The sequence below is a fragment of the Lemur catta genome, chromosome 12 (genome assembly GCF_020740605.2).
Source record: "Lemur catta isolate mLemCat1 chromosome 12, mLemCat1.pri, whole genome shotgun sequence".
Taxonomy (NCBI): domain Eukaryota; kingdom Metazoa; phylum Chordata; class Mammalia; order Primates; family Lemuridae; genus Lemur; species Lemur catta.
The window spans coordinates 67,101,649-67,117,485 of NC_059139.1; the positions used below are offsets into that span (position 1 = coordinate 67,101,649).

The window sequence follows — 15,837 nt, forward strand, 5'->3', positions numbered from 1 at the left end:
CACCCATTTCAGCACTGCTGTTTTGTTTGTTTTTTATAGTATTGATAAAAGAGATTTACTTCCGTTACACAGTCAACCTAGGTATGAAATAACATTTCAGTACAGTTTACGGCAGATGAACAAATTGAGGCTGATTCTAGTAGATGACTTGCCCAAGGACACACAGCTGGGAAACAGCAGAGTTAGGATGAGAAAACATTTTTCCAGATATACCTTCAATATCTCTACTTCAAAATAAAAGCCAGGGGTCAAATTGGATAAAATGTCAATAGTTATAGCCTGCTCAGTTTCTGGATATATTTTCATCATTCCACAATTATAGTTAATACCCCTATCAAGGAGAGGTTGTTATAGAATAATAAGAAAATATATTTGACAAACGAAAAACAAGAAAACAAGTATTCTAATGAATTATAAATAAAGTAGTGAAAGAACAAGACTCATAACCTTATTATATGATAATAATGATTCCATTAAAAGATTCAGGTAAAATATGTTTATGATTTTGATTCTTTATACACTCTACACATCCTAAATTACAAGGTATTAGGAGAAAGAAAGATTTAGAGATCTAGCCCCACAATATCATTATTAATGTCAGATTAAAAAGTAGATAATAAAAACTCAATGAATTTAAATGAGTTTTAGTCACTTAAGGATGACTACAAGTGTTTTATGAAATAACAGTAACATGTAGCTGATTGGGAAATTTTCTTTTAGTTTTCTTTCCATTTTTCTTTTTCTTTTTTGTTACAGAAAGTTAAAAGCCTGAAGGAGAGAACTTCTGTTATTTTTTTATCAAAGAAATAACCCTGAGACATTCTCCTTGACTTCATTCCTTTTCTTTTCTGCCTCTGATCTTTTGCAGTTTCTAAAAGCTATCTAAATCCACTTTCAGATCTACCGCTAATTCGTGCCCTCGTTGGCTGCCTTAGCAGTGAGGCCAAAGATTAAGTGGTTGTGGAGACTGTACTTCTGTCCTATTTTGAGCATTGCTCTGTCAGTGGAGGCTGAATTATACTGACAGGATAAAGTTGTCAAGACAATCACAGTTTTCTCAATTCTGCCAGTAAAGTCCCAACTGCATTAGGAAGCATTATAGGATGTGGACTGCTCTGATCCAAATTCAGAGAATGGAAATTGGAAAAATATGCTCAAAGAAAAATGCTCATAAGTTATTTTGATCTCAGTAAGCAAAAGAAAAGAGTTCCTGGTAGTGGATAAGTGAGGATGAGACTGGCAGACAGAGAATGAGCACTTCTATTGTCTCTTTTCTGGGAGAGGCCCTGCAAGAATTAAGTATACAAACTACCCAGTAACTTTTCATAAACATATGAAAGCCTTCCCAGAACAGTCACTAGGTCTTAAAAACATGGACTAAACACGAGTGAAAAAGCTGCAAAGCAAAATGAGATAAAAAGAACTGCTAAAAACATGTATGCTGCTGGGTGCAGTGGCTCACACCTGTAATACTAGCACTTTGAGAGGCCGAGGTGGAAGGATCATTTGAGGCCTGGAGTTTGAGACCAGCCTCAGCAACATAGTGAGACCCTATCACTACAAAAAATAAAAAAAAATTACCCTGGCATGGGACCCTGCATGCCTGTGGTCCCAGTTCCTTGGGAGGCTGAGGCGGGAGGATCCCGGGAGACCAAGAGTTCGAGGTTGAAGTGAGCTGTGATAGCTGGGATGATGTCACTGCACGCCAGCCTGGGCAACAGAGTAAGATTCTGTTTCAAAAACCCAAGCCGCTCTCTCTCCACATACTCAAAAGAACTACATAGCTTTCAAGAGACATACATAACTAACGACATGATTCAACATCCTACAGTGGGTGCTCTGAGTGAAGGGAAAAATAAATAGGAATAGAAGCGTACAAAGTTTGATGATGATAATGTGCCATGAACAACCAAATACTTAGTGCCATGCTTTTAGGAGAGACAAGAGAGGAAACAGGAGAGACAAAGAAAGAAGAGAAAGGAGAGAGAGCGAGGGTATGTTTGGGGATACTGTATCATAAAATAACTAACAGCATGGGCTCTGAGGTAGAATAATAGTGGCATCCGGTCTCACTGGCTGCATGAATTCAGGTAAACCATTTAACTCTGTGGTACCTTCTCTTATTTGTTAATAGAGATTAATTAATCCATGTATTTCTTCAACAAATAGTAATTGGTTTCCTATTATGCATTAGTCTCTGTTTTAGGAATATAGACCAAGTCCTTGCTTTCATGAAGCTTATATTATTCAGGGAGAAGGCAGATAATGAAAAAAATAAACATAATATACCAGGTGATGAAAGAAAACTGAAGCAAGTTAGTGCATAGAAAGACACAGTGCTGGTGGTAGTTGTGTGTTATATTTCATATGGGTGGTTGGGGAAGACCTTTCTGTGTCTAGACTGGAGGGGGGTGAGGAAGCAAATCATGTAGATGAGGAAGACTATTTCAAGGTGGTCATACAAATATAATGTTCTGCAGTTTACTTTTTTGCTTGTTAATACCATAGACACCTTTCTATGTCAACACACATAGATCAATCTCATTCTTTTTAATGAGTGAGAGTTTTTAGTGTTTTCCAATGTATAGATGATAAACATCTATATGCCATGTTGATGAGCATTTGGTTATTTTCAGTGTTTGGCTGGTACAACTAATATTGTAATGGATATATCACTCTACATATAGATTTGTATCTTTTGTATGCTTCTTTAGCATTAATTTCTAGAAGTCAGAATTGCCAGTTCAATGGACTTGTGCATTTCAAAACTGGATGGACATTACTAAATTGCTCATTGACCCATTGTCTTCTTGATAACCAGATTTTAGCTTTTGTCTCTTTCTCCAAAATACTGAATTGCTTTCTTGATGTTTCAGGAATACCTGATTTCAATTTTTACTGGAATCATAACCTTTCTGATTTAATTTCTTATTAATTTTCTTACTCAGTTTTTCCTATATTTAAGAATTTTAATTTTCTTTCTTATTCCCTGCTGTCAGAGATTAAATAGTTAGAACTTAGATTAGTTTTAAAGGAAAAGAGAATACATATTAAACATAAATAACAGGAAACTCACTTCTACGGTATATTAAATTGTTCTGGTATTATTAGTTAGGAATAAGGTAGAGTTTTTCACCAGAACATTACAGTTTCAAATTTGGTACAGATTTGGTTGTAGCCTTCATGAAATGAACTGGCCGCATTGGTGTAATATTTGCAGGAGAGCACAGTTTTAATCATTGAAAAATAGAAAACTATGTAAAAAAATTACACTAGACTTTGCCTTCCTCTTTTATAACTTCCTAAGAATCAAACTTAATATTGTGTGGTTAGCCTAAATGTAGAAATATTTTTCTTTTGAAAAATTTTTAAAGAAATTTTGATATAAAGATCTCCTTTTTTTGTAAGTCCTTGTGTGTGTAAACAGGACTTCAAACACAATGACAAGTCTGTCATTGACAACACTTGCATAATGTACCGATATATTAAACATTAAATTTCTGTTAGTTTCTTTTTCTTTCCTCCCTTTTTTCTCCATTCATGTAGACAGGGCTTCCTGTTTTTCATATCAATTCTTTTCCCCTCTACCAGAAAGGTAGGTTGGGTAGTCATAAAGAAATGTCAGAATTTTGGTTTCTCTTGTTTTATAACTTCTTTTCTTGCTCTATTCTAGTGACTCTTTCATGTTCCAGACTGTATTGGTTGGCTTGCATTGGATGGGCCCTTCAATTTGACAGGTCAAGTTTTTCTAAAACTAAACATTTGTTATCTCACAGTTTCTGTGGGTCAGGGATCCATGTGTGGCAAAGCTGGATGCTTCTGACCCAGAGTCTGTCTCAAGGCTGAAGTCAAAGTGTCAGCTGAGGCTATAGTGATCTCAAGGCTTGACTGCATGAGAATCCCCTCCCAAGCTCACTCGTGTAATTGACGGCAGGCCTCAAGTCCTGACCAGAGTCATCGGCTCCTTTTCTCTCCGTATGGGCTTTTCCAGAGGGGTGTTCACAACATGACAGATTGCTTCTCCAGAGGGAGAGCTTGGGTTTTCACATGCTGTCCTCAGTTCCTGTGTAGCATGATGCTGAGTTAAGCCCCAGTAGACCTGTCATGGTGGCAGGTAAGGTAACCCTGCAGCAGAAGACAGGGTGGGCTATCAGGCTAGAAGGCTGAATGGAGGATGTTGCAGACTACAGAGGGGCCTCTGGCCAGGAGAAGGTAAGTCAGAATGCGTTAGAGAGCACTCTGAGGCCATGACCAAGCCAGGAGAGCTATTCCTCCCACCTGCCAACATAACCCAAGATTGCCAGCAAAGATGATTCCCACAGACATAAGAGCATGCCAGCCCTCATGTTCCCAAAGGCTAGCACAAGGGCAGGAAAATCCTTGCCCCAAACTTTAGAAGAATGTCATGGACACCAACCCCATATTTCTATATATCATTTGAGGAGGGAATCAAAGGTGAGAGGAATCTATGAGATACTGAATTGAACATTTCATATAGGGAATGTAAGTGTGGCCTAAGCTTTAATTATATAACATTATACAACAGTTTTAAGCAAATTGAAGAATGTACAATTTCTCTGTACATCTGAGCTGAAGTTTGAGCTCAGTGTCTGAAGCACCTTTATCATAAACCTCTATTAATTATTTAGGCCACAACCAATTCCCTTTGGTTTGAAAAGCTCTTTGACTTCTCCTGCTCTACTTGAATTTCCCTTTCTGTTTATTGTTTCTGCTCTTTTTGTTTCTTGAAGGTTCTGACCCATCATTCTTCCGGATTCCACTTTGCCCTCTGAAACACAAGTCCCTAGATATTCTTTCCTGGTCTAATTGTTTTGGTTGGGGAGGAAGTAGAAAGAGCCAGGATAGCTTCATGGTCAAGATCCCCACATTCCTTTATGAAATATAACTCCTGTCTTTCCAACACTGAGACCCTGATTTTACAGGGATATGGAAAAGTGTAGTAGGCTGAATAATGATCTGCAAAAATGTCCATTTCCTAATCTCTGAGACCTGTGGATATGTTACTGTTGGGACTTTGCAGTTGTAATTAAGTTAAGGATCTTGATATGGAGAGATCATCCCGGATTATCTGGATGTGTCCAATGTAACCACAATGGCCCTTGGAAGAGAGAGGGAGGAGGATCAGGGTTAGAGAGAAAAGGTATAAGGATGGGAGCAGAGGCCAGGCAGGAGAGAAGATACTGCGCCACCGGCTTTGAAGATAGAGGAAGGTGCCGTGAGCTTAGGAATGTAGGTGGGCTCCAGAAATGGGAAAAGACAAAAAAACAGATCCTCCTCTAAGGCCTCCAGATAGAACCAGCTGTGCTGAAACATCTTGACTTTGAGCCAGTGAAGCTGAGTTTGGACTTCTGATCTCTAGACCTGTAAGACAATAAGTTTGTGTTGTTTTAATCCATTATGTTTATAGTTTATTATCACAGCCATAAGAAACTATTAATAATATGGGAGGTAGGTGGGATTTGTTTCTTTTTTCACAGATTAGCTTCTATAAGGACTGATAACTGTTGAATGCCCACTGTTGAATCCCTGCACCTTTCTGACTTTAATAAAAGTAGAAAGAAACTAAGCTCTCCATTTATGGCTTTGGGCTTTAGGGATCAAGATGGGAATGCTTTCTAGGTCTTTCTGATACCTATGCCCCTAAGGATCTTGGACATGGGAAGAGAGATTCCCAGAAATTCCCATGGCTTATTTATTCAAGAACTAAGGGTTCTGCTTTCTTTCCAAGGTCCTAAATATTCTTTATTTAGAAACTTTGATAATCACGTTGGAGTTATCTGGAAAAATTTGCAGGTAATTTCTAACAAAATGAGCCAATAGTTGCCTATATTATGTGTATTTCTTAATTATCTTTATCTTATTATTTTATTTACATTATTTAATTAAAGTAAATAAAGTCCAGAAGTAAAGGTTGGAAATTAAGTGCTAGCCATGTATTGCTAATAACCATGACAATATTTGCTAATAAAAATTCTTCAACTTAGGCAAAGAGGAGAAATTTAGAAAGAGCTTTGTAACGGAAGGTTCTGTGTGAGGTGAAAATGTCACCTTGTATCTTTAATCTTACTTAGCCTCATTTTGTCTTCTACAAAGATCAGGATAAAATGACCTCTAAGGTTCTTCAGAGCTCTGAAAATTGTTGATTTATGCATTAGTCATTGCTCAATCTGTTTAAAGAAAATGCTATCAAGAAAGTAAGAAAAATTGGATTGTTAAAGCTCTTCTGCTCTAATGAAGTCAGGTGGCACTATTAAGACGTTAATAGAGGCTTGGAAAAGCCATTTAATGATTCAAAATATCCTCTCCACCCTTGCATAGTTCAATTTCAATTATTTACATATTCATGCAGTGACAATTCCTCCCAAACATCCACAAGGCTCAGTGCCAAGGTAGTCAACAGTCTGGCTGACTGTTTTTGTCTTTTTAAAATTGATCCAACAAATTTATTTTCAGTCATTCTCACCATCTGCTATATAATTGTGGGTTAGGGAAAGGACAATAGACATCTCATAGTTTTAGTATGGAAATTCCACTTAGAGGTATGACTATGGTCATATTGGCAAAAAGCCATAAAAACAAGTGCCACAATTGTCAAAGAGCCAAAGAACTCACAATTAAAACCATAGCATTCAAGCACAGTAATCACTGAAAACATGGGGGGAACACTTCAGGACATTGGTCTGGGAGAGGACTTCTCGAGCAATACCCTCAAAGCACAGACAACTAAAGCAAAACTGGACAAATGGGATCACATCAAGCTAAAAAGTTTCTGCACCGCAAAGAAACAATCAAAAAAATGAAGAATAAAGAGACGACTCACAGAATGGGAGAAAATATTCGCAAACTTCCCTTCTGACAAGGGATTAATAGCTCCAACAACTGAATAGGAAAAAATCAAATAATTTGATTAAAAAATGGGCTAATGTCCTGAATACACATTTCTCAAAAAAAAAAAAAAAGACACACAAATAGCCAGCAGATATATGAAAAAATGCTGAATAACATTAGTCCTTAGAGAAATGCAAATCTAAACTACAATGAAATATCATCTTAACCCAGTTAAAATGACTTTTATTAAAAGAGAGGCAATAACGAATGCTGGTGAGGATGTAGAGAAAAGGGAACCCTTTTATACTGTTGGTGGGAATATAAATTAGCACAAGTACTATGGAGAACAGTATGGAACTTCCTCAAAAAACTGAAAATAGACTGATTACCTTATAACTCAGCAATCTCACCGCTTGATATATATCCAAAGGATGGGAACTCAGTATATTAAAAAGATATGTGCACTCCTATGTTTATTGTAGCACTACTCAACAATAGCAAGATTTGGAATCAATCTAAGCATTCCTCAGTGAATAAATGGATAAAGAAATTGTAGTACATGTACATAATGGGGTATTATATAGCTATAAAAGGAACAAAATCCTGCTATTTGCAACAACATGTATGGAATCAGAGAACATTAGGTTAAGTGAAATAAGCCAAGCACAGAAGGAGAAATCTCTCATGTTCTCACTCATATGTAGGGGTTAAATACTAAAAACAGTTGATCTCATGGAGACTGAGAGTAGCATGAAGGTTACCAGAGTGAGGGTGGGAAGAGTAACAGGGAGGTGAGAACGGTTAATGGGTGCAAAAGTATAGATAAACAGATAGAGTGACCAATATTTGATAGCACAATAAAGTGAGTATAATCAACAGTAAATTAGGGTACACTTTAAAATAAAAGAATAGAATTGGAGTGTTCCTAACACAAAAAAATGATAAATGCTTGAGGTGATGGATACCCCAATTGCCCTGATTTGATTAATTCACATTGTGTGCTTGTTATCAAAACATCACATGTATCCTATAAATGTAGACAACTATTATGTATCCATAATAATTAAAAATAAAAAAAGAAAATGTCATTATTGTCCATGAATTGATTAGAGCAGATAGGATAAAACACCAAATAACACCTTTAACAAGAGTGAAATTATTTCCACTCCTAAGCAATGACCTGTTGACCAGGCCTTCATAATATGAGTAGAAAGATAGTTTAAAGAAACTCTGAAGGGCAAGAAGCAGAACAATCAGACATCTAATGAAAAAAGCATGTTTTCTAGAAGTAAGTGTAATGGGAGATCCAGGAAGACGTTAATGAAGAAGGAACATTGAGATTTGACAAGAGAAGTTACCAGAATTCTTATACTGTAGTGGTATTGAGACTGAAAAAAGAATAAAGACACTGTTGTCCAAAAGGGATGTCAGAGTACATTTCACAGTATAACTTAAGAAAGATATCATAATTTTTCTTTTCTTTTTGCTCACAAGAGGAGCACACTGTGTTTTGCATTAGCTTCTATAATTTTTGCAGTTCTGGCATAGTTATTTATTGGCCCTTCTATTCCAGTTTATAGACCTTTGTTCTGAAGCTATGCCACCCTACAGCTGAAGACAATAGTTCTTTCTTGGAATTATGACAGAAATGCATTCTCTTACAACAAATTTTTGCTGTCTTCTTAAAAAAAACTAGATTTGAAAAATAGACTAATAGGGTATGCAAATCAAAGTTAGTCATAATAAGTTAAAAATAGATTTTGTGATTCTAATAATTTTATTAATGCTAGATGCTGGGGAAAGCTTCTCAGAGGCAGTAAAGAAAAATGGTAGGGTATGAGAACCCTGTGAAAAGTAGCACTATGACTGAGAAACACCTGCTGGCAGAATTCAAGTTGTTTCACATAATGAATATTTCTTGTATAGCCCTAACTTTAGTTACCTCTCTTGATTTTCCCAGGTTACAATAACATGAATATTATTCTTGGCTATAAATCTATTCTTTTTCCAGATTAGATTTATGATATAGACTTAGAGACATAGGCTTTATTTTGCCTTATCCATAACTGAACCTTTTAGATTATCGACTTAGTCTAGTTCTCCTCATTGATTATCAGTACAGATTTTACAGTGTTAGAAAGTATAAGCCACTGGTTTTGGTTGTACGAGTTCCTGACTTATGCTGGTCTTGAATTTGATGTGTCATGTAAGGCATACTGCATAATGTAGGTCAAGACTGTGCATACCTGGCACAGAGATGGCCCCTTTCACCTCCTTCCTTGCACTGCAGACATGTCTAACAGTCACAAACATTTTTCTTAGTGATTTAAGATGCAGCTTCAGAATCCTTCACAACACAACATTTCAAAGAGCTGCTTCCAATCAAAAGAGGTTGGTAAATAAATTAAAACCTAACTGCTACTCATGGCTCTAAGGGAAGTGAGAATTGAGAAATTTTCTTATAACCTGTCAATGTCACTTCAGGTAATTTTGGTTTCTCCTTTCCTTCCTTAAATAGTAGAGTTTTGACCTATGTTGTATATGTGATTACTTTTCTTTTCTTGTGTTCCTATGTAGGGGCTGATTGGCCAAATGTAAATGTTTAGATATAACCTTCCAATTTTAGAGAAGCTTAAATCAGGACAAAAAATTCAATACATTTTGTTTATTTATTTGTGTTCATTTTTATAAATTTATAAGGTACATGTGTAATTTTGTTACATGGATATATTACACAGTGGCAAAATCAGGGCTTTTAGTGTATCCATCACTGGAGTAACATATATTGTACCTATTAAGTAATTTCTCATCATCCACCTCCTCACATACTTGCTGTCCTAAGTCTCCATCAGCTATCATACTAAGTGGTTTTCATTTGTTTTTAATGTCTCATTTTTCAAAATAATAAAAAGACATTGTATAAAAAAGACATCTGCACTAGAATGTTTATAGCAGCATAATTCACAATTGCAAAGATGTGGAAACAACCCAAGTGCCCATCAATACATGAGAGGATTAATAAAATGTGGTATATGTATACCATGGAGTACTACTCAGCTATAAGAAACAATGGTGATATAGCACCTCTTGTATTTTCCTGGATAGAGCTGGAACCCATTCTACTAAGTATCCCAAGAATGGAAAAATAAGCAGCATATGTACTCACCACCAAATTGGTTTCACTGATCAACACCTAGGTGCACATATAGGAATAACACTTATCGGGTGTTGGGTAGGTGGGAGGGTGGGAGAGGGGATGGGTATATACACACATAATGAGTGTGATGTGCACCGTCTGGGGGATTGACACGCTTGAAGCTCTGACTAGGAGGGGAGCGGGGGGCAAGGGCAATATACGTAACTTAAACATTTGTACCCCCATAATATGCTGAAATAAAAAAAGGTAAATATAAAAAAACTTAACATGTGTAACTTTAAATATCTATTAATGATATTTTAAAATTTCTATCATAACACTGAAAGTCAGAGATCATAAAGAATAATGTTAAGGAAATTCAACAAAATGGTTTTGCTATTAGTCTTTGCTTGCATGTCATCTTCTAAATGAGGCTTCTCTTGACATTCTTTTTAAAATTTCAATACCCTCTCAGCATACCTGATTTCCTCATGTGCTCTGTTGCCAACTCCAGTATGCAGAGTATGTTACACTTCTCTATTTCTCTTCTAAGGCATCATATATTTCCTTTATTTACTATATTTATCCACTGATTAATCTCTTGTACCTAGAACTACACCTGGCAAATAGTAAGTGCTCAATAAATATTTGTTGACAAAGTTAAATTGATGTCTCATTTTAAAAAGCCAATTACATAATTCTGAAAATGAAAGAGAAGCAGTAGTCATCCAGTTATTTATAAATTGCATATTTATAACTGCAGGTGTGCCTGTGTTTGTAAGGGTACATTTTATTCATTCATTAATCTCACAAACAGTTATCTACTCCCAATAAAACATGGTTCTTGGTCTCAAGGACTTTGCAGATTATTTGAAGAAGCTGTAATATAGTTTGGTGAATACTATGATAGAGACACTCAAAGTGATAGACTATATCTAGATGTCTAGATATCTTAAGATAAAACTATCAACAGAGGTTCTATGACAGGCTGTGGTTTAATTTTTGGTTCTTGTTTATCTTTCTTTCTTTTTTTTTTTTTTTGAGATAGACTCTCTGTCACCCTTAGTAGAGTGCTGTGGTGTCATCTTAGCTCACAGCAACCTCAAACTCCTGGGCTCCAGCAATCCTTCTGCCTCAGCCTTCTGAGTAGCTGGGACTACAGGTGCGCACCACCATGTCTGGCTAACTTTTCTATTTTTAGTAGAGACAGAGGTCTAACTCTTATTCAGGCTGGTCTCAAACTCCTGAGCTCAAGTGACCCTCCCGCCGTGGCCTCCCAGAGTGCTAGGATTACAGGCATGATTCTTGTCTGTTTTGAGGAACTTTACATGGAGTAAGTGTGTGTGTGTGTGTGTGTGTGTGTGTGTGTGTGTGTATTTAAAGGTGATGGAAGGAGAATTATTATAAGAGTTATTAAAAGACAACTTAGAGAATGAGTTACCTACTTTGATAGTCTGGGATTATATATTTTTTTCTTAATTTGATCATTAAACAATGTATTCATGTGTCAAAACATCACACTGTAGCCCATAAATATGAATAATTGAAAGTAAAATAAAGCTAAGAATAAATATAACTAATTGTAGCACTGTCTGGAGAATGGACACGCCTGAGGCTCTGACTCAGGGGGATGGGCAGGACATGGTCAATGTATATAACCTGAACTTATGTACCCCCATGAGGAGCTGAAATAAAAAAAAAAAAAAAGGAGATAAACAACATGGGATTATATTTTTAACAGGAAATTATTTAAAATTATTTCTTAAGTTAAAAACTTTGATTTTTTATTGTTCATATGATTGTACATGGTACTTGAAAATGCAAAAATCAGAAGATAGTCACAGGAAATGCATCAATAAATTATGATATTTTTCATAAAATTAGAGTTAAAATTGCTTTGTGAGTGTGATTGGAAGTAAGTTTTCATTCTTTTTAACGTAGCTTCTGAGCTGAAAAGTTTATCTACATTAAAAGTCTGGAATTCTGGAATTCAGAGCTAGGAGAGACCTTAGAAGATATCTGACATTTTATTTCACAGGTGAGAGAACTGAGGTCCAGAGAACAGAATTAACTTGATAAAAGTCATACAGTAGATGTCAACAACAAGGAAAAACCCCCAGTGTTCCGATTTTCAGTCTGGGGCTTTCTAGTACATCTTCCTATAGTTGATTTAATTTGCTACTCCCCTGCTTTGGCTCTAAAAGGAGTTTCTGTGTGAGGTGCCTTGTTTTCATGGGGTATGTACAGGCAGGGAATAACATATTAAGCCATGCCATTGAGGATACAATTGCATTAGATAACTTTTCCTACAAAACATTTTTTGCATGAGATTCAATTATTTTCACATTATATTCTAAATTACTTAGTAGATTTTAAGTCAACAAACTGAATATCTGTGGGTGAATTTTATTTTTTTTCTAGGCAGAACTGAAATGCATGAAAGTACTGATTTCATCCCAAATTAATTTGAGAGCTTTTACTCAGAAAAAACCATTGAGCTACTAGTTAGATTTTTCAGGCTTTTGGGATGTTCCTTTTATACAGATGATAAAAAGGAAGTAATGGGATACTTACTGGATTCACAAACAATTAGGATGGGAGGGCTGAAGCCCAGGACCAGTGCATTATAATACAGTTAACATGATATACAGCAATGCGGTAAGTCAGAAGATGCCTAATACATTCTATATGGTGGTTATGATAATGATGAATAAGATTTCTACTATCTTTTGGAAAGATGTTTGATGATGCCCCAAAATGCAGTAAGGGAAGAGAAATGTTCCTATTACTTGGTATTTAGAATTGCTAAAATGTAGGAAAAACTCAACCTGACCTTCAAGGTAGCTTGAAATATGCCTTCTGCTGCTTTTACTTCGCATGTATTAAGTGTCATCGAGTATAAGGAAATGTGGTACAATCACTCATTTGTTCCCAGTGGCTTATTTTTAGCACTTTAAGCTTGGGTGGATCCCTGCCTTCAGACACTCCTCCTGTTTGTTTCTTTCTCTTATTGTCAAGAGTCTTTGACAATTGCTGGCCTGTGCATTATTAACCTTGTGCTCTTTCTTCTGGAAGATAATAAAGGTCAAACATCCCGCTAGACCAGTGAAGTGTTTTAAAATCAATAAAGCAGTATTCCAATAGCTTAGAAGGTAGAATTTTTTTAAAAAAGGTGCAGTGTTTCATCTGCCAAAAGATTGTGAACATTAGAAGTTTCTTTTTTTTTTTTTTCTCATCTCCAACACCATTGCCTCACACAAGGTATTTTATTTGCCTTTGGGGCTGTCTAATGAAATAGGAGAAGAAATATTACAGTAATTGAATCTTGAAGGCACGAAGCTTGCATCATATGGACAGTCCATTGGTCAATTAGAAAAGAAACTCTCTGATTTAGCTCATGATATTTTACTTTATAGAACTGTGAACCTTATAGGTAAGTGCATTTTAGGTAAGAGTTTAAGAAATGAGATGGCTGATGGACATCTCTAAATCACTAGTCTATGGAAAGTTTTTATATTGTTTGTCATTATAAAAATCAGGTTTCATTTAAGATATGATGTGTGGCATTTTTAATGTTTTTTCTTAAACAGTGGAATGTAAAAAAGACCAGTATTTTCTCCCAGAAAAATTTTAATAAGGATTTATTGTAAAAAGAGGCAACTCTTGGGTTCTAATCTATTTTTTCTTTTCTTTCTTTCTTTCTTTCTTTCTTTCTTTCTTTCTTTCTTTCTTTCTTTCTTTCTTTCTTTCTTTCTTTCTTTCTTTCTTTCTTTCTTTCTTTCTTTCTTTCTTTCTTTCTTTCTTTCTTTCTTTCTTTCTTTCTTTCTTTCTTTCTTTGACAGGGTCTTGCTCTGTCACCTGAGCTAAAGTGCCATGGTGTCAGCCTACCTCACAGCAACCTCAAACTCCTGGGCACAAGCAATCCTCCTGTCTCAGCCTCCCGAGTAGCTGGGACTACAGGAGCATGCCACCACATCCGGCTAATTTTTTTCTATTTTTAGGAGAGACAGGGTCTCACTCTTGCTCAGGCTGGTCTCCAACTCCTGAGCTCAAGGCATCCTCCTGCCTCAACCTCCCAGAGTGCTAGGATTACAGGTGTAAGCCACCACACCTGGCCTATTCCTTTTTTTGTATGTTTAGTTTTTTAATATTATGTGCCTTAGTCCATTTGTGCTGCTATAACAAAATGCCATAAACTGGAAAGATTGAGATTCTAGAACACTTGGCCAAAAATCTCCCTTACAAAGTCACTCAGGATTAATTAAAAGAGTTTTTGAAGTTGCTGTGGAGATCAGATTAGTCAGCAAAGGTAGGAAGAGTAAAGGGATTGCTTAAATTGCACTTAAGACAGAAGCTGATACAGAGAAAACCTTTGAAGTAAAGCAGGGAATAGAGATCAACAGGTGATCCATTTCCCTGTTTTACACTGGAGAGAAAGGTCAAAGTCAAGATTATAGAGGTGGAAAGACTCACAGTTGGAACGGTGAATCAAAACCTCTTGTTTTAAGCAACTTCTACGATCCAACAGAAGAAACTCTTTAGGAAGTAGTTGAGAAGGCAAATTTTATCAGTGCCCTAGAATGAAAATGGAAAATATGAAAGGTATACATTTATAAAATTTGCTTCATTGAAGATGTCAAAAAACTTTAAATTGCTATAATGAAAGAGAAATTAAGGGCAGAGCTCTCAGGCTGGAGTTGCAAGGACCCAGAGTATCACATAATGCAAGAAACCAGCCATCCAAAATAGTCTAAGGATTACACTGAAAAGATATTAGAGGGGTCATTTGATGGCTCGCTTCATGCAAGGATAGTCAATGGGAAACTGGATCCTTCAAAGGGTTTGGTTTTGCAGACTTCAACAGTGGGGAATGCCAAAGCCACCAGGGAGATCATGGAATATGGTGAACTTGATGGGAACAAAGTTACCTTGGATCGGGCCAAACCTAAAAGTGAAGGTGGGTTCAGGTTTTGTAGATGAGGCAGAGGAGGATTTGGAGGTTGAGAAGTTGGTAGAGGAGGCCAAGGCAGATTTGGTGGCAGATTTCAGGAGGCTTTAGAGGGGGAGGAGGCCTCCCAGGATGTGGAGGAGGAGAAGTAGAAGATCACAAGCCACAAGGGAAGAAAGCAAAGTTTGAATGGTTTCTTCTGTCCCTCTGACTTTTCCTCTTCCACTTGAAGGAAAGGACTCTGGGGTTTTTACTCTGTTACCTGATTAATGTCAGAGCCTTCTAAGGACATCCAAGACAGTATACAGTCCTGTTGTCTACTTGGAAATCAGAATATGTAACATTTCAAGGGCAATAACCTGTTGAGTTTGACTGATTTTTTAAACGGATGAGTTGTAGAGATAACCCTTATCTGTAAGATGTGGATTTATATTGTTGTTTTAGGGCAAATTAAAAGTCAACACTAGTGCCAGAAAAAAACAAAAAGAACTCTCCTTGATACCCATTATAATAATTCTCTTTTGAAATTTTACCATAATAAAACTTTTGTACTAAAATATGTAAATGTACTATTTATATTTATTTGGGAGTATTACTTAATACTCCCAAATAGTTTTATTCCTTATGTTCTGATCATCTTCATGACAATTCCTTCTAGTTACAAGTTTATCTGGAAAGCCTTCTCAGATCTTAGTAAACGACTTGTGGAGAAACTGCTGGGAAATTTCAACTGTAAGTTTGTTTGAGTGGGAGATTAAGAAAACTACCTCAAGGAAATAAAAGCAAAGATGCATCTCCTCACAAGCAAAGAAAAATTATGAAAGTAATAGTGGAAAAAAGCTTTGTGTATGAAAAGATCCTTTCATTAAAGCACTGACTTTCAAAAGGTAGAATTTTGAGCAAT

The 15,837-nt window shown here is 36.3% G+C and overlaps 1 pseudogene; it reads left to right on the forward strand.

Moving 5' to 3' along the window:
- Positions 1-4,167: 4,167 nt before the first annotated feature.
- Positions 4,168-15,144, forward strand: LOC123648175 (annotated as a pseudogene).
- The last annotated feature ends 693 nt before the right edge of the window (positions 15,145-15,837 follow it).